The sequence below is a fragment of the Thamnophis elegans genome, chromosome 12, assembly GCF_009769535.1.
Source record: "Thamnophis elegans isolate rThaEle1 chromosome 12, rThaEle1.pri, whole genome shotgun sequence".
Classification (NCBI taxonomy): Eukaryota; Metazoa; Chordata; class Lepidosauria; order Squamata; family Colubridae; genus Thamnophis; species Thamnophis elegans.
In genome coordinates this window covers 9,838,374-9,856,671 of record NC_045552.1, presented here as the reverse complement: position 1 = coordinate 9,856,671, position 18,298 = coordinate 9,838,374, and the positions used below count along the sequence as shown (strand labels likewise).

At 45.6% G+C, this 18,298-nt stretch overlaps 1 protein-coding gene across 2 annotated transcripts in view; it reads right to left on the bottom strand.

Annotated features, from left to right (window-relative positions):
• MAG (myelin associated glycoprotein) overlaps positions 1 to 18,062 on the bottom strand; it is a 43,180-nt gene extending 25,118 nt beyond the window's left edge. For both annotated transcript variants that reach the window (XM_032228508.1, XM_032228509.1), the window contains exon 1: positions 17,681 to 18,062. The gene's annotated coding sequence lies outside the window, so the exon portion shown is untranslated. The remainder of the gene's footprint in view (positions 1 to 17,680) is intronic.
• Positions 18,063 to 18,298: the final 236 nt, after the last annotated feature.

The window sequence follows — 18,298 nt, the reverse complement described above, 5'->3', positions numbered from 1 at the left end:
ATATCATTACAGTTCTTGGAAGAAGATTGGCAAACCGTCATATTTCTCTTCCTTTGACTGGCTGAGGGAAATTTACAGATCATCCAGCAGAGCCTGGAATTTCAGGAATATCTTGAGCATACACAGTTCTCGGGGAGGGAATCGCACATTGTATAAACCCCGTTTTGCTTATTGAATGGAAATGTGCTGCTTTGGCACAGCAAGTTACAGAGCTCAATAGTTGGGATTCACCCATCAGACAAACAAGGCCTGGTTATATGAGCTGAGCTGGAGTTGCTCAGGGAAAGAATGCTGAAAATGTCAGCAATTCATTGTCACTAAGACAAGATGTACTGGGATGTCGGTGGGGAAGGAATCAAAAAAGTCAAGGACAGAATAACAGAGTTGGAAGGGACCTTGAAGGTCATTTAGTCCAACCCCCTGCTCAGGCAGATGATCCTACACCATTCCAGACACAGTGGCCATCCAGCCTCTTCTTAAAAGCCTCAAGTGATGGAATGCTCACAATTTCTGGAGGCAAGCCGTTCCACTGATTAATTGTTCTCAGTGACAGGAAATTTCTCCTTAGTTCTAGGTTGCTTCTCTCCTTGATTAGTTTCCATCCATTGTTTCTTGTCTTGCCTGCTTTGGAAAATAAGTTGATGTTGTGGCCTAGCAGGAGCCGTTGGAGCTGCCACCAGACTCCGACGGCGAGGGGCCCTCTGAGTCGCCTCTGGAGGATGTGGAGGACCCTGGACAGGGTTCCGACTCTGAGCAGGGCGCAGAGAGGCTGGTTGGCCACCAGGAGGCACCTGAGCCTTGGACCAGTGGGGAGGAGACAAGGGAGAGTGAGCCAGAGGCCAGTAGTGAGTTGTTCCTGGATGCACGCCATCGAAGAGCTACTAGGCGTCAGGAACAATTACGCAATTACAGGAGGTAATTGTGCTCAGGCTGGTGGTCATTAGGCTCCTCTCCAGACTATAAAAAGCCTACTTGTGCACACGCCCTCTTTGCAGAAGTCAACACAGAATCGAATGTCAGAGAACTTTGTATGAGCTTGGCAGGCTGGATTTCTGCCAAGCCTTATCTGTGTTTATTGCTGCCCAAGCTTGTCTGTGCTAGGTTGCTGCCAAGGACCTGTTTGTCTGTTAATTAAATGCTGTAATTTATCTCTGGCTCGGAGTGTGTTTTGGTGTGGAACGAGGGCGATCAGAACAGGTTGATGCCCTCTTTTTGTGTGTGTGTGTGGCAGCCTCTCCAATATTGGCTCACTGCTATCATGTCATTCCCTTCTTTTCACATTCAAAGATGTAGATGCAGATGGGAGCTACATCTTTGTGCTCAAAGCCCAACTCCTCTTACGGTGAGCATCATTAAAAAGGGTGGAGTTCTGAGCACGGGGCTGTGGTCTCCAAATAGACTTTTTTGGCCCCTCTCCAGAAGACCCCTCCTGAAAGCATAAAGTGAGTGTTCCATGAAACCGTCATATTTCTCTTCTTTTGACTGGCTGATGGAAATTTGCAGATCACCCAGCAGAGCCTGAAATTTCAGGAATATCTTGAATCATATACAGTTCTCGGGGAGGGAATCGCACATTGTATAAACCCCATTTTGCTTATTGAATGGAAATGTGCTGCTTTGGCACAGCAAGTTACAGAGCTCAATAGTTGGGATTCACCCGTCGGAAGAGGAAGCTAGAGAAGGCCCCCGAATTAACAAAAAGGACACACCAAGGAGCTGCACTTGGCAAATAACCCACCGTCTTTCTGCTTCGCTTTTAAACATATAATTTTATACAGTTAGAAAGAAGCGTGGCACGTCAAAACCGCGGTCCACTAAAGCGCGCCCGATTAAAGCGCGTACGTGACGTCATCAGCAGCGCGACAAGAAAGAAAAAGGGCGCTTTAAAAAGCGCTTTTAAAGCAAGCCGATTCACATAAAGGTAAGGGTTAGGGTTAGGGTTAGGGTTAGGGTTAGGGTTAGGGTTAGGGTTAGGGTTAGGGTTAGGGTTAGGGTTAGGGTTAGGGTTAGGGTTAGGGTTAGGGTTAGGGTTAGGGTTAGGGTTACGTTAAGCGTTAGGGTTAGGGTTAGGGTTAGGTTAAGGGTTAGCGTTAGGTTTAGCGTTAGGTTAAGGCTTAGGTTTAGGGTTAGGTTAAGGGTTAGGCTTAGGGTTAGGGTTAGGTTTAGGGTTACGTTAAGCGTTAGGGTTAGGGTTAGCGTTAAGTTAAGGGTTAGTGTTAGGTTTAGTGTTAGGTTTAGGGTTAGGTTTAGGGTTAGGGTTAGGGTTAGGTTTAGGGTTAGGTTTAGGGTTAGGTTAAGGGTTAGGCTTAGGGTTAGGTTTAGGGTTAGGTTTGGGGTTAGGTTAAGGGTTAGCGTTAGGTTTAGCGTTAGGTTAAGGGTTAGGTTTAGGGTTAGGTTTAGGGTTAGGTTAAGGGTTAGGTTAAGGGTTAGGTTTAGGGTTAGGTTTAGGGTTAGGTTTAGGGTTAGGTTAAGGGTTAGGTTTAGGGTTAGGTTTAGGGTTAGGTTTAGGGTTAGGTTAAGGGTTAGGCTTAGGGTTAGGTTTAGGGCTAGGTTTGGGGGGGGTTAGGTTTAGATTTATGCGTTAATTTTAAGTTTACCGCTCACAGTGTGCTGTTTTCGTCGCGCTGTGATGACGTCACGTACGTGCTTTCATCGAGCGCGCTTTAGTCTACCGCGGTTTTGTGGTGGAACCAGAAAGAAGCTACCAAGGAAGTAACAATACTCCTTCCAATACTGGCAAGGGTAAACTACTGAGAGGTAGATCTTGCCTTATTACAATTGGGACCAGGATTTTCATCGATGAACAAGACAGTTGCTAAGTGAGTCACACCCTGATTTTTACGACATTTTTTTTGCACTGTCAAGGCGAATCGCTGAGGTTGTTAAGTGAATCGTGCAGTCGTTAAGCGAATCCAACTGCCCCCCCCATTGACTTTGCTCGTTGGAATTCAACTGGGAAGGTTGCAAATGGCAATCACATGACCTTGGGGATGCTGCAACCCTTGTAAGTGCCGAGGTGGCGCAGTGGTTGGGGTGCATTACTGCAGACCACTTCAGCTGACTGCTATCTGAAGTTCAGCGGTTCTAATCTCACCGGCTCAGGGTTGACTCAGCCTTCCATCCTTCCGAGGTGGGTGAAATGAGGACCCAGACTGTGGGGGCGATATGCTGACTCTGTAAAACCGCTTAGAGAGGGCTGAAAGCCCTATGAAGCGGTATATAAGTCTAACTGCTATTGCTATTGCTACAGACATGCTGGTTGCCAAATACCCAAATTTTGACCATCTGACAGTAGAGATGCTATGACAATTGTAAGTGCGGGGACTGGTAGTAAGCCACTTTTTTCAGGACCCTCGTAACTTCAGATGGCTGCTAAACAAATGGTTTAAGTTGAGGACTACCTGTATATAAACAGGCGGCAAATCACATATTCACTCAAACTGATGACGTTATCTCGCGGGGTATTGAGATGTCTGCAAGCAAACAGCCAAACTCAGGGAGCTCCAGGAACCCCACAATGTTATTTATGCGTTCAATCAGAGCCGAGGTGGCGCAGTGGTTAAATGCAGCACTGCAGGCTACTTCAGCTGACTGCAGTTCTGCAGTTTGGCTGTTCAAATCTCACCGGCTCAGGGTTGACTCAGCCTTCCATCCTTCCGAGGTGGGTAAAATGAGGACCCGGATTGTGGGGGCGATATGCTGACTCTGTAAACCGCTTAGAGAGGGCTGAAAGCCCTATGAAGCGGTATATAAGTCTAACTGCTATTGCTATTGCTATTGCTAATCAATACATTGGGATATAATAAAGATTCTTTACCAGCCAAATGATCTTTAGAGCTGGGAAAGATGGAAAGGAAGAGAAGAGAATGCCTAGCAGAAGTAGTGGTAGACTTAGTAACAGCACTGTTGGAAGAGCTGAAGAACCAAATCTTCCTGAAGAAAAATCTCTGTGCTTGATAAGCATCAACATCATTTTCGTGGCACATAATCAATTCAAATTTTCAATGCCCTGAATGAAGCCTTTAAAGAGTCCAAAATTACGCCCCCATGCAGAAATCCCATTGCGGGATTTAATCTTTGGTGCTACTAGGGAAAAGCATGCTTTCAAATTGTAACAACGCTACGCTGAAATAATATATTATCCCCGCAAGGGTATCTGTGTTGCCAGATGGAATAAACAATATCAGATGTGCAAAATCCCTCCAGTTGTGTGTCTCCGGAACTAATGACAAATCGAAATGTCTTTGTAGCTAAGGCAACTGATTATTCACCTCCAACTTCTGCTTCTTTGTCCTCGAATCTGCCAGCAGCTTCCTTTCCTGCCCCATCACAATTATAGTTAAGCATCCTGCAGGGAGCATCGTGTTTTTGTTTTTTTAATATAAAGAGCATGTTTCTAGTCCTTATGCTTCCAGGAAGAAATAGATTTACAATTTAACACGGATGTCTCTTTAAATCTTAGGAAATGAAATGGCTGCCCTGGTATGATTCACAGATCCTTTGCCCAGCTGAGAAAATGGAATCATGGGCTCAGATTATAATTAATTAGTGATGTTCTTGTACTTGGAAGCGAAATAGATATATTTGCAAGCAAATAAGCACAAGGCAAGAAGGTGAAGTGTCAGCCAATACCTTTTGCAAGAGAAGAATGTCACAAATAGATCATTTTGCTATGTAGTTCAAAGATTCATAGGCTATTGAGGGTAGCCAATCTATAGACTCTGAAATCACCAGGATTTCTTTGATGAGCTTTTATGAGCCTCAGTGATATGAAAAAAAAGGGGAAAGACAACCAGAAGACTTATCAAAGAAAATAATATGGAACCTGGCATGTTCTAAATACTGCTGGTACTCAATTTCCTGCTTGGAAAAAATAATAATTGGGGGAAGAAGGGGTGACAAGGAGAAATGGATTTTTCCGTGGCTGTTCAGTAATGAATTCAGTTCAGTTCCGATAATCAGAACCAGACTGTAATTGGAACAGGGACTCTTGAAACTTGGTTTATATGTAATTTGATTTAGTTGAACAGTCTTAAGTCTACTGTGTAAAGCTTTTTAAATTTTTTTATTTAGTTATACATTTTTCCTTAACATATATAAGTGCTTACCGTAATAAGCAGTATATTGTTGAGTCAATTTACAAATATACAGGGATAACAGTAATAACATTCTTTACTTATATATAATGATATTCTTCCAGTTTCTAATTTCTACTTTTATTATCCAACCATCGGTAAAACAAATCTCAAGTTAAAAAACATTCTATGTGTTCTTTGTCCTTTATCTTGAATGTTAACCTATCCATTTCTGCACAGGCTAATATTTTTCTGATTAGATTTTCCTCTGCAGGGATTTCCTCATTTTTTTCAATGTTGTGCAAGTACAATTCTTGCTGTTCTCAAAACATGTAATACAGAGGTGGGTTCCTACCAGTTCGCACCTATTCGGTAGAACCGGTTTGTCAAATCTACCGAACCGGTTAGAAGAGGTTCTACCAGTGGACCTGGAAAGCAGGCCACACCTACAGAAGAGGTTCCAAAAAATTTTGAAACCCACCACTGATGTAATATTAAATATACCTCCTGTTTACCATATTTTTCTGGCCTACCTAACAAAAATATTTCTGGTTTTCGGTCTATGTGTTGTTTTATTATTTTCTCTAGCCATGTATGTATTTTCGTCCAAACCTTTGGATGAAAATACGGTGTAAAGCTTGAACTCCTCCTCCTTAAGCTATTCTGGGGAATGCTTATCCAGATTTCGGAGGAGAAACACAGCTTCCAGGGGCAACTCTAACCCCACACTATTTCGTTAGAGTCCCACTTGTTCCATTTTATTTGACAGCCTGATTTGACAGCTCCTGGTTCTTCCTCTGATAAGAAAGGGCAGCGGCTTAGAGCAGAACAGATGCTTTTCCTCCAAAGCACATGAACTCTTATTTTTTCCCCCACTTCCAGTTGAGGCTCTCAAATCTCTCCAGGAGCTTCTGCAAAGCAGGTTAATGGAAATCAATGAGGAGACTTATGAAGTCTGTAGGAAGAGGTGGGGGAGGGGGGAAATGCCTCCAGGCTAAAGGAAACGCAAATATGGGTGTGGGGGTGGGTGGGAAACAGATGCACTCAAGAGCATATTTGGCATCAGGGTATTTTTCATTCTTCCTGTCTTGATTTGGGCTCCTTAAAGAAGATGGGCGATGCACAGGACTGAGAAAGCCAAGCCTGCTGCTGATCATAGCAATAGGAGGTCTTAGACTTATATACCGCTTTACAGTGCTTTACAGCCCTCTCTAAGCGGTTTACAGAGTCAGCCTATGCCCCCCCGACAATCTGGGTCCCCAACGAAGGAAGGCTGAGTCCACCTTGAGCCAGTGAGGATCGAACTCCTGGGCGCGGAGCTGAATTAGCCTACAATATAGCAGCATTCTAACCACTGCACAGCCATGGCTCATACCCAAGGGCATTTTTGATGCCTCTACCAGGGTGCAGCTGGGTCAATTTCAACTCTAGCTTAAGGCTTTCATTTCGTGATGGGTAGACCTCGCCTTCAAAACAGGGGCAGACTGTTCTGGTTGCATTTTGGTCTCCTGTCCACCTTTCCCACTACTCTGTCCTCCTGGGCTCCGACTGTTTTCCCTTAAACCTACCCATGTGCCTCCCTTCTCCGATAACCTGCAAGTCCCGTGTGATCCTCAGCACCAGGGAACATATCCCCAAAGGGAGCCCGCTTCAAAAGGAAGAGCTGTTCGGGGAAGAGAAGACAGGCACATATTGTTGTTTGCCTGCTAGTGACACCCACTCGCCAGCGTCCTTCAGGGCCTTGGGGACAAGGGGTGCTTTGATCCTGGCGGGGTGGGGCCCTTAACAAAAGGCAACCTGTGTGGGTCCCTCAATGTCCCTCTTGTCCCAGGCCTCTTCTGTTTTTCCCTGCCAGCTGCCCCCATCTCTGCCAAATGCACTTGGTTTCACCTCCACCCAGCTTCGGGATCAAGGGGGCCACCGCTTTCCAAGGACCCACAACCCGGGGTAAAAACCTGCAATTTCAGAAGAGCTCCTGGCCAATCTCCATCCTCAAAGACAAACGCTTGAGAGCTTACCTTTCGCTGAGCCTCCCTCCTCTGTCCCAGCAGCTCCTATGCAATGATACTTAATAAGAGACACTGAGACTGCTGTAACACATAATCCAGGGGAGGTGGATGGAGGGCTAATGAGCACACATGAGCTACCTCTTCGCACCAGGGATCCAATAAGTTAATACAACTTTATAGTGCTTTGATAAGACTAGACTTGGAATACTGCATCCAGCTTTGGTTGTAAAAAAAGATATGGAGACTCTGGAAAGAGTGCAGAGAAGAGCAACAAAGAAGATTAGGGACCAAAGGCTAAAACACACGTTGCAGGAACTGGGTATGGCTAGTTTAATGAAAAGGACTAGGAGTGACATGATAGCAGGGTTCCAATATCTCAGGGGCTGCCACAAAGAAGAGGGAGTCAAGCTATTCTCCAAAGCACCTGAAGGCAGGACAAGAAGCAATGGATGGAAACTCACCAAGGAGGGAAGCAACTTAGAACTAAGGAGAAATTTCCCGACAGAATAATTTACCAGTGGAACAACTTGCCTCCAGGAGTTGTAAATGCTCCAACACTGGACGTTTTAAAGAAGAGATTGGATAGCAAGAGCAATAGCAATAGCAGTTAGTCTTATATACTGCTTCATAGGGCTTTCAGCCCTCTCTAAGCGGTTTACAGAGTCAGCATATTGCCCCCACAATCTGGCTCCTCATTTTGCCCACCTCGGAAGGATGGAAGGCTGAGTCAACCCTGAGCCGGTGAGATTTGAACAGCCGAACTGCAGCACTGCAGTCAGCTGAAGTAGCCTGCAGTGCTGCATTTAACCACTGTGCCACCTCAGCTCTGTTAACCATTTGTCTGAAGTGGTGTAGAGTTTCCTGCCTAGGCAGGGGGTTGGACTAGAAGAGACCACCCAGGTCTCTTCCAATTTTATTATTCTGTTATACCTCTGAAGACTGAGCCGTCCATGGGAGTAAAAAGCCAAGATGGCAGCAGCAAGATGTGAGTGAAGCTATGGCTTACGTGCATTGTCTGGGCACAAAATAAAAAAGGGTTGGGGCTTTGGATGCATCATTATGGCCACCACCTTGATCTTCTCTTCCCCCCTCTCTCTATAGGATGCTGCCTTCTTTTCCCCCCTCGGAAGAATCCTGGAGCTGCATTTGGGAGTTTCCACTTTAATTTCTGACAATGGTATCTTTTCGGGCAATTCCAGCAATGAGATATTTTGTTTGCCTTCAACACAGAGTCCCACAGCAGCTTAGCATGCTTCATCCCTCACCAGGGTGTGCAAATCTCACCCTTGCAGTTTGTTTACAGTTCAAAAAACACCCAAATCCAGAAAATGGGGGGGGGGGGAGCCATAAACAGTGGTTAAAAACTGTAGGTAGATGTGTTGCAGGCTCACAGCTGGAGAGAACAGCTTGTTTCCCTGTTCCCTCCAGGTAAACATCTGTAACTCTATAAAAGTAGGAAATTGTTTTGGTTGAGGATGTCCTCAAACAGGAGAACCAACTCTCTCTGTGTTTGTGAGCAACTGCTACTCGGTAGTGGGATTCCATTTTTTTTTTTTTTTTGCTACCGGTTCTGTGGGCATGGCCTGGTGGGCGTGGTGTGGCTTGGTGGGCGTGGCTTTGTGGTGGCGGCAGGGGAAGGATACCGCAAAATCCACATTCCCTCCCCACCCCACTAACCTGCTTTCCAGCACTGTTATCAGTGGTGGGATTCAGTCAGTTCGCACCACTTCAGGAGAACCGGTTGTTAACTTTCCGAGCAGTTTGGCAAACTGATTATTGGAAGAAATCATTAGGGCAGAGAACCGGTTGTTAAATTATTTGAATCCCACCACTGACTTTTATCCTGTGCAGGGCAACAAAAGAAGACCCAGCCGATCAGCTGGGACTCAGGAGGCAGCTAATAGATGGGGGTGAGGCCAGCCAGAGATGGTATTTGCAGGTTCTCCGAACTACTCAAAATTTTCGCTACCAGTTTGCCAGAACCAGTCAGAACAGGCTGAATACCAACTCTGTTGCTACTCATCTAGAATTAAAGCTGAGTTGGTTTCCTTATACATGTTGTTAACCAGAAAGCCATAAGACCATAAACGGGACGCCTTCCAGAATTTCCAATTACTCCTGATGCGATATATATGTTTTCTTATCAGCTTGGCTTGAACGTAGAGGCAATTTCAGCCCTGCTGTGCCCACCTCCCTAAGCCTACCAGACCTGCCAATTTTCCTTAGCCCAGCACCATTCATTTCCTGGGCTTGGGCACATGCCAGGAGGCTGAAGCTTGCTTGGCAAGGAGGTTGCGACCGTGGGTGTCGGTTCTTTTTAACTCCTGCTCTTTCAAAGCTGTGCAGATTTTGCTCAGGTTACCTCCACAGCCAGATCTTTATAACAACGGTGTCAACGAGAGTGGCATGGAACTGAAGACCGATCAGGGCTATGCAAATTCAGGAAGGGATATCGAATAAAGAGCAAGGCGTTTGTCATTCGTCAAAGACCCTCTGCTTTTTTTTACGGTGATTTTTATCAAGTCAGTTTTTGACTCTTGCCAACTGCCAGGACAAATCCTTGCAGCTTTCTTGGCAATGGAAAGTTCTCCATTGCCTCCTTCCTCAGGCTGAGAGGGTATAACAACACTCAGTTGACTTTATACTGGACAGAACTCTCTGGAATCCCTGGCCTCGTGGTTTGTAGCTTGATGCCTTGGCCACTACAACAATAGCAATAGCAATAGCAATAGCAGTTAGACTTATATACCGCTTCATAGGGCTTTCAGCCCTCTCTAAGCGGTTTACAGAGTCAGCATATTGCCCCCCAACAACAATCCGGGTCCTCATTTTACCCACCTCGGAAGGATGGAAGGCTGAGTCAACCCTGAGCCGGTGAGATTTGAACAGCCGAACTGCAGAACTGCAGTCAGCTGAAGTAGCCTGCAGTGCTGCATTTAACCACTGTGCCACCTCTCCCTTTTAATTTTTAATTCTTTTTATTTTGCTTTTATTAGTCTGACTTGTCTCTTTGATTTACGGTAATGCTTTTAGCTGTTTTGAGGGCTTTTTTTCTAGTTTTGTATATTGTACAGAGTCCATTGTAGTTAGAATATAATAACAGAGTTGGAAGAGTCCTTGGAGGTCTTCTAGTCCAACCCCCTGATCAGGCAGGAAATCCTACACCACTTCAGACAAATGGTTATCCAATATCTTCTTAAAAACTTCCAGCGTTGGAGCATTCACAACTCCTGGAGGCAAGTTGTTCCACTGATTAATTGTTCTAACTGTCAGGAAATTTCTCCTTAGTTCTAAGTTGCTTCTCTCCTTGATTAGTTTCCACCCATTGCTTCTTGTCCTGCCTTCAGATGCTTTGGAGAATAGCTTGACTCCCTCTTCTTTGTGGCAGCATAGATATTGGAAGACTGCTATCATGTCTCCCCTAGTCCTTCTTTTCATTAAACTAGACATACCCAGTTCCTGCAACCGTTCTTCATATGTTTTAGCCTCCAGTCCCCTAATCATCTTTGTTGCTCTTCTCTGCACTCTTTCTAGAGTCTCCACATCTTTTCTACATCGTGGCGACCCAAACTGAATACAGTATACCAAGGCATTATAAAGTGGTATTAACACTTCACGTGATCTTGATTTTATCAGTCTGTTTATGCAGCCTAGAACTATGTTGGCTTTTTTGGCAGCTGCTGCGCATGGCTGGCTCCTATTTAAATGGTTGTCCAGTAGGATTCCAAGATCCCTTTCACAGTTACTACTAGTTAAGTGGCTAATATATTTGAATAAATAAAACAAAAATGAAATAAACGAGGATTGAGAAAAGTTGGAAAGGATGAGGGGAGGGAGGGATATATACTATGTGTTAGATTTCAATGTAATGCGACTTCACATGTATACTGTTTCTCTTTAATTTCTCTGTAAAAATAGGACAAGTTGAGTACATTGACATATAGTGGAAATACACCAAGGGGAGGAGGAGTGGGATAGAAGAAAGATGGGTAGAGAGGGCGGGAGAGAGAATGGGAGGGAGGGTGAGAAGGAAGGGAGGGAGTGGATCGGGAGAGAGGAGTGGTAGAGGGGGAGGGAAAGTAGGGTAGAGGGGAATGATAGAGGGAAGATAGAAAGTTGGAGGGAGGTGGAAGAAAGAGGTGTATGGAGAGTGGAAGAGGGTTTCCACTTATTGGGTTTCTATTTTGGGGGGTATTGTTGACAAGAGGAATTGCTGTGATTATTGTTTAATGTTGTATGGCCCCGGCTATGCACAGTATATATGTGAGTGTATGAAAATGAAAAAATGGAAAATAAAAACATTTTTTTTTAAGGAAGTTGGAAAGGCAGGTCGAATAAACACATTCCATTTGGTCCAGTGGTTAAGATGGTGAATTAAAAGCTCGGATGTTGAGTTCTAATCCCATTTACGCCTGGAAACTGTTTGGGTGATTTTGAGCCAATCATTCTCTATCCCAGCCCAGATCATTGGCAAGTCACTTTTGAAAACTTGGCTTTGAAATCACGATTGACTTCATGAATGGTAACAAACAGAATGCAACTTCTAAGCAGCTCTAAGAAAAAGAAGGTCTTACTGTCTGAAAAACAGGCAAGAAAACAATTTTAGACATTTTTTCCACAATTGGTCTGTGTCTATGGTTATTTTCACCGAAAACATGCCACAGCCTGTTTAACAGAACTGCTTTCTCTTTTCCTCTTGCTCTGTTGCCATGTTCACCTAAAACTTTGACCCTGACGATGGATAATGGATGTTTTTCTTCAATCTGCTTCCAAATGACCCCGTCCCACTGGGTTTCTTTCGGACAGTTTTTCCTCAAACTTTAGCAGGTGCCAAATCATTATTAAAAGCACAATGGATGGTGCTTTTGCTGATATGAATCCTTAGATGTGAGAGACTGACCTCTGCAATGCACAAACCACCTTGAATTTCACACACTCGCTAACATTTGAGGTATGTTTACAACAGTGACGTGCGGTGAGGTTTATGGCTGGTGAGGCAAAAAGAAAGAAAGCAGCTTTTGCCCGCCCCGCAGCTATGTCCGAAATAGAGGCGCCCTGCGCCCCGCAGCTATGTGGGCAAAAGGCGCTTTCAAGAAAGAGGCTTTTGGCCGCTCCGGTGCTATGTCTGCGTCCCAGCTCTACATAAGGAATTTTTCAGCTTTTAACCCTTGCTTAACTCTGCTCGAGTGATCATAAAGATAGATTAAATGAGGCACGTGGTTCTCTTGCCTCCTCCTGTAGAGGGCACTCTTTTTAGAGGCTTTTTTAAACAGTTAAGCACTAAGCAGAGTCATCCACTGTGACTCTGGCAGCAACTACCTCAGCCTTTTTCCTTTTAATTTTCCTTTTCTTTTCATGATGACAGTGGTGGGGCCCTGCCTCCCCTGACTGCACATCACTGCTTTACAACAGACGTAACAAAATCTTGCAAACCAGGTTATTAAAAACCACAATGTTAAGACATGTCCCAATGGTGCTTTTTCAAGAGGCAACTGGACTTTCTCGTTATTTTTTTTTTTGGAAGACGTTTCATTTTTCATCCAAGAAGCTCCTTCAATTCTGATAGTGGGGAAATGGAAAAATTTATATTCCTTGCAGAGAGCTGGTTATTTTCATCTTTTTAGGATGCAGAAACTCCAGTTGCCTTTTGAAAAAAAGCACCTTTGGGACAACCCTGACTTGGATGACTGAGAATCTGTACAATGCTAAGACGTGTTTTAAAAACAAAAAGGTTGTGAGGGAAAGGCTTTAACGCAATGTTTCTTAAACCTGGCTATTCTAAGACACGTGCAACTTCAACTCCCAGAATTCCCCAGCCAGCATGCATTGACAGGGGGATTCTGGGAGTTGAAATCCACAGATCTTAAAGTTTGAGAAATATTGCTTTAGGAGAAGCTGCTGTTCTTGGCTGTGTTTGAGGGTGGCTCTCTCAACCCATCTTACAGGGCTGTTGCGGTGTTGGAAGAAATGTCCTTCTGGGTTCAGCTCCAAGTGGGGAAAAAGACACTGGAAACATGGAGGCTGCTTGGAAAGATGGTTTAATGGTGGACAGGATCACATGACTTGAACTCCTGAACAGAAAAGGGGGATCACATGCGTCAAGATGTTGGGTGAAGAAGAAAAAGAGAGCGAGATGCTGAAAGACCCTGGTTTTATGCCCTCTCTGGCCTTTGATCTTGAGCTTGTATTCTGATTGGTTGTCAGACTCCCATGGGGCCAGGCAGGGCCAACTCTGTAGACTGTGTTTTGAGTCCAAGTTTGGTTGAGCATTGCTTCTTCCCAGGTGCCCTGTGGTGAGATTGGCAAAGGACTAATAGTATTGTAGGAAGTTATCACCCAGTCCTCTACCAGAAAAATGAAATATCCTAGGAAATATTGAAAAGGCAGAATATTTCTCTGGATGTGAAAAGAAAACATGTTTTAAAAGACAGAATAGCTGCCTGTAGCTTCCTGCCCATCCCCACTTTGTCAATGGGCCATTAAGAAGGTCAAGCTAGTCCCTTTACATAATAAAGACTTCTCCACTTCAGCTCCAGGGGGGATGGGATTAAAGCAGGATAATATTGGCCTCAACTCACCACATGGCATCTGAGAACTCAACCAAACCTGGATTCAAAACACAGCCTAGAGGGTTGCCCCTGCATGGCCCCATGGGAGTCTGACAACCAATCAGAATACATTTTTTACACAGGAACAGGAAACAGAGAGGTGGGACTGTACAGGTTATAAAAAGCATAGCGAGCCCCTCCCTCAGCCCTTCTCTTCTTCTCCACCAACATTGAAGCATGTGATCACCTTTCCTGTTCAGGGCTCAAGCCATGTGTCCCTGTCCACCAATAAACCATCTTTCCAAGCAGCCTCCATGTTTCCAGTGTCTTTTTCCTCACTTGGAGCCGAACCCAGAAGGACATTTCTTTCATCAGTATCATGCCTTAATCCCATCACCCTGGAGTTGAAGGGAAGAGATCTTTGATATATAGAATAGACTCTCTCAGGCCTTTTAATGGCCCATTGACAAAGGTGGGGGCTATTAAGAATGAGTCTGTTTCCTGCCTAAAACATGTTTCTCCATTTCTTATCCAGGGAAATATCCTATTCTGCCTTTTCGATATTTCCTAGGATATTTCATTCTTCTAGGGGGAGGGGGTGGGTGCTAACTTCCTACAGTGGTATGGGCAAGATGAAAGAAGACCCTTGGAGGTGCCTCCTTGAACTTAAGGGAAAAAGCACAATATGTGTGCAAGGAAGTAAATACAATTATTTTCTGTCTTTATTACTCTAAATCAGATTGCTTTTTTAGTGGCATCTTGTTAATGAAAACAAGTTTGGCACAATTCACACAATACATTAAGGCATGCTCTAAGATTTATAAACCATAGCACTTGGGTCTGACAATGTGTTAAGTCCGAATTCAACAAACATCATCTGGCTTAGCAGGATTTACAAACCCAGTCCCCATGTCTCATCTGAAAGCATAAAGAGAGCAATGCCTGAAGAAGTATAAATGGCACAGGTTGGTTGTGTGAAGTGGTTTCCCTCATCTGACTCCCACAGGAGTTAACAGGGCTTAAAAGTACTATAACTGATGTGAATAGAGTCACTGTAATTGGAATGGGCAGCCTGTAGGTGGCAGCAAAGAGTCAAGGGCCTCAGAATCTCTTTTGCTGCCATCTACTGGTTACCCAGATATGACAGGTCTATATATGGCTCACATAATTCTGTTCTTCGGCACTGTTCTGTGCTTTCCCACTCCATCTGCTGCCAAGGCAGCTGTCTCATTTTACATAATTATAGAGCTGGCCCAGAGCTCTTGCTTGTCAATCTCACATAACATTATTCTCTTAAGAGTGTCCTCCATTCAGCATGATACCCATTTATCCAAACCCTTGTGAATTCAAATAGACTGTCTTCTCAACGGACAAGCAGAGAACTGCCTGATTAATGACAATGACTAAAAACCAGTTCAAGGAAACCCGAACCTCTCCCCATCCCCTTTCTACATCAACCAGCTGGAATATTTCAGATACTTTTAATTCTAGATTTCCATTTTCAGACAGTCATTTGTCCAGAGTGGCAATAATCATCGTCAGATTTTTTTTAAAAAAAAATAGTCATGCAGTAAATACTTTAGAAGTATCTTACTCATTAATCATAGCTGAACTCCCGAGTGCATTAATTAGGGCATGTCATCTTGAACACAACAGGGGTTACTTCTGAATAGGTGCAGACTGGTTTGGAGTATGATCTAGCATTTATTTTCAAGGTTCTTATCTCCATGCTTAAGTCAAGCCCATTTAGCTGACTCCACCTTATTTTCCCCCTGACCATCAGCTCCTGCCAAAAATAAAGGTGGTGAAAAGGTGGGTTATATCTTTAAGCTGGGATAGGTAAAGGTCCCCATGCACATATGGGCTGGTTGTTCCCGACTCTAGGGGGCGGTGTTTATCTCCGTTTCAAAGCCGAAGAGCCAGCTCTGTCTGAAGACGTCTCCATGGTCATATGGCCGACGTGACTAAATGCACGGAATGCTCTTACCTTCCCACCAAAGGTGGTTCCTATGTTTCTACTTGCATTTTTACGTGCTTTCGAACTGCTAGGGTGGCAGAAGCTGGGACAAGTATCGGGAGCTCACTCCGTTTCGTGGCACTAGGGATTCGAACTGTCGACCTTTCTGGTCGACAAGCTCAGCGTCTTAGCCACTTAGCCACCACGTCCCTCTCTAAGGTGGGATATCCATAGGCAAAAAAAAAACCCTGCTAGTCCTGAGGAAATGCAAGATATTCTGGTGATTCTCGAAAGAAAACATTTATAGCAAAAGCTTCTGAGGGCTCAGCTATTCCTGCAGTCTAATCTTTTCCAACCTCCTGTTTGGCAATCAGGATGGACTACAACACCCCATCATTCTTCCCAGGAGCTGTGGATAATGGCTGTTTCTAGCCCAACATAACTTGGGGACAAGACAAACACAGGGGAAAGCTGCTTTAACCTTTGTTCCCACAACATAAGGAAACAGACTTAAAGCGATTCAGATTATTTCCCTACGATCTCACTTGCTGTGCCCGCTTTGAGGTCTTGCATAAAGGTATTTTCTCAGCACCTGTTTATCTGGTCCTTTTCGCCAGAGCAGCGTTTCTCAACCTTGGCAACTTTAAGATATGTGTGTGTGGACTTCAACTCCCAGAATTCTCCAACCAGCAGAGATTGGATCCAGATTTTTTTCTTCTTCTTTGCAAAGTAAATATGCTGCTCTGGAGAGATAAAGGAACCAGCTCAAGCGACGTTGCTATCTCAAATAAAGAGTTGGCCCCTTGCTCTTCCCTCCCTCCCTCCGAGGACTTTTTCCAGTTATATCCTCTTCTCCCTGGTTCCTCCAAATGAACTTCGCATTCTGCTTGTTCCATCAACCGGACTGAAGCAAGGGAATCTGCCCCCAGGAATTGTCTTTTTGAGGGGAGACAGCAATTCAGATCACTCCGAGGGACTGATCCCAAGTCTCAAAGGAAAGGAAATGCCTCTGCTTGCCACCACCCCCCCACAAAATTTTCCAATTGCTTCAAGCCCCCCCCCTCCCCGGGGGAATTTCAATCCCAAAGTGATGCAGCCTTTTAGATTAAGCTGACTCAAGGTCTCAGCAGTCCTGTTCTCTGGAACCTGGTTTGACCCAATAACAGATAAGATTCCTCAGTAACCTGGTGAGCTGCTTCATAATTGGATGCTTTAGTTTGCAGAAAACTGCCAAAGCTGGAGACAGCTTTCAGTTGGAAGAGAGAGAGAGAGAGACAGAGAGAGGGAGGGAGGGGGAGAGAGAGAGAAAGAGAGAGAGGGGGAGGGGGAGGGAGGGAGAGGGGGAGAGAAAGAGAAAGAGGGAGGGAGAGAGAAGGAGGGAGAGGGGGGAGAGAGAGGGAGGGGGGAGAGAGGGAGGGTGGGGGAGAGAGAGGGAGGGAGAGAGAAAGAGGGGGAGGGAGAGAGAGAGGTGGGGGAGAGAGAGGGAGGGAGAGAGAGAGAAGGTGGGGGAGAAAGAGGGAGGGAGAGAGAGAAAGAGAGTGAGGGAGGGAGACAGAAGGAGGGAGAGAAAGAGGGGGAGAGAGGGAGTGGGAGAGAGAAAGAGGGGGAGGAAGAGAGAGAGGGTGGGGGAGAAAGAGAGGGAGAGAGAAAGAGGGAGGGAGAGAAAGAGAGAAAGAGGGAGGGAGAGAGAAGGAGGGAGAGAGAGGGGGAGAGAGAGGGAGGGGGAGAGAGAAAGAGGGGAAGGGAGAGAGAGGGGAGGGTGGGGGAGAGAGAGGGAGGGAGAGAAAGTGGGGGAGGGAGAGAGAGAAGTTGGGGGAGAGGGAGGGAGAAAGAGGGAGGGAGGGAAAGAGAGAGAGGGTGAGAGAGAAAGAGGGGGAGAGAGAAAGAGAGGAAGGGAGAGAAAGGGGGAGGGAGAGACAGAGAGGGGGAGGGAAAGAGAGAGGGGGGGAGAGAGAGAGAGCATTTAGAAGAAGTTATGCAGCCTTTTTGGCATTGACAAACAGGTTGGGAGGAAGCTATGGGACAAACTCATGCTCTGGAGTGCAAGAGGAACCGTCTGGATACATCCATACCACTTCTGACGCACCTTACCTTTCAACCTTCTACAGCTGTCCTTGCCCATTCATGCCTCCAACACTGAATTTCCCGGGCAGGGTGGGTGGGTGGGAGATCTGGAAAGGAAAGAGGAACGTCTGAATGCCTTCGAGGTAGGAGAGCCAGATGCCGGCGCCCAGGGAAGCCACCGGAAACAAAGCCAAACTGCAGTGGGCTTCTTGGGGAGACCGGAGACTCGGCCCTCGAGGGAGGAGGCAGCCTTGACCGATGCCCAAATCTATCCCGTGACCTTAAATTGCAGCCCTTGTCAGTTCTGTCCTCCTGGGATTAAAATCCAGGTTTCCCCAAGACCGGGTAAGTCAGAGCATCCACACTTAGTATCTGGGCAAAGCTGGCGGCATCTTCCCAGGAACAGGAGACTTGGTGGGTGCCCAATTATGTTAGCTCTGCATTTCAGCAAGCAGAGCCCACACACAAATTCCACTGGCTGTGTGCTGTGGGGGGGGGGGGAGAAGAGTGAAGACAGGCTGCTGCAGGAGTGGGGGGGGGAATGTTTGGCTTAGTACATTGGTTGCCTCTCTCGAAGCACATCTCGCACTTGTGGGTGGTTACGTTTGGAGCTGGCCCTGGTGCTCCCGAAAAGGAGCAGCTTAT